This window comes from Echinops telfairi, unplaced genomic scaffold, assembly GCF_000313985.2.
Source record: "Echinops telfairi isolate 266 unplaced genomic scaffold, ASM31398v2 ScPeMD7_18;HRSCAF=68, whole genome shotgun sequence".
Taxonomy (NCBI): domain Eukaryota; kingdom Metazoa; phylum Chordata; class Mammalia; order Afrosoricida; family Tenrecidae; genus Echinops; species Echinops telfairi.
This window is the reverse complement of record NW_022103915.1, coordinates 57,985,674-57,986,734: the sequence shown is the minus strand read 5'-3', so window position 1 is coordinate 57,986,734 and position 1,061 is coordinate 57,985,674.

The following is a 1,061-nucleotide window of genomic DNA, read 5'->3' as shown; positions in this document are numbered from 1 at the left end:
GTTAGCACTTATAATTCCCTCGTTTCCAGATTTTAAATTCATCACTACTTTGACTTTACCTCCTGATCAAATTCTTGTGTGTGACCCTTATCCAGAAGCCAATGATAGTTGGTTTGCTATCAATAGGAAAACAGGATTTCCAAAATGGCATGATTGTACCATTGTGGGAGCCACATCAGACAGAAAAGGAGTAAAGCACCCTTTAAATGGTACAGATTTGTATGTATATGATTATTCCATTACATCTCCCACTGATGCTTACCGCGATTTAGTCAAACTGAGTACAGGATTGAATTGGTCTGATGCTGATTTGCCCACTCTTGAACCTTTGGCCAGATGGTTTACCCCAGGCTGGGTTTCTCCTATTTTGACCTGTTTCAGTTCCAATGGTCCAGTAGTTCAAACATCTTTGTGGATGCTCTTTACAGCTACCCAAACTACTGGTCTAAAAAGACCCCCAAAAGAATACAGATAGAGAGCCTTCAAGCTTGTGTGCACCCCCCTTTGCTGTTCTATATCCTGGTGATTTTGGCACATTAGAAGTATTTGAAAATAATGGGGTCTTTGTTACTCATTATAAAAATTGTGTTTTAACCAATTGTATTTATTCTCATTTGAATGTAACTTCTTTTGCCATTGCAACAACCCCCTTATGTTATGTTGCCTTTAAGACTGGATACCCCTTGGTATGATTATATGGGACTACATGCCTTACAGTTAATGTCAGATATTTTACAAAGAAAGAGAAGATTTTTTTTGCCTCTTTAATTTAGGTATTGTAGCATTATTTGCTATTATAGTTTCCTTGACCGCCTCTGCTGCAGCTTTGGTCCAAGAAGTACATACTGCTGAACATGTTAATGAATTCACCAAAAATGTTACCATAGCCTTAATAGCACAAGCAAACATTGATCAAAAACTTGACACACGAGTTAGTGCCTTAGAAGAGGCAGTAGTATGGATGGGTGATCAGATTCAGGCTCTAAAAACTAGAATGATGATTAGCTGTCACTCACAGTTTAAATGGGTCTGTGTCACTCCTTTAATTTACAGTGAATCAG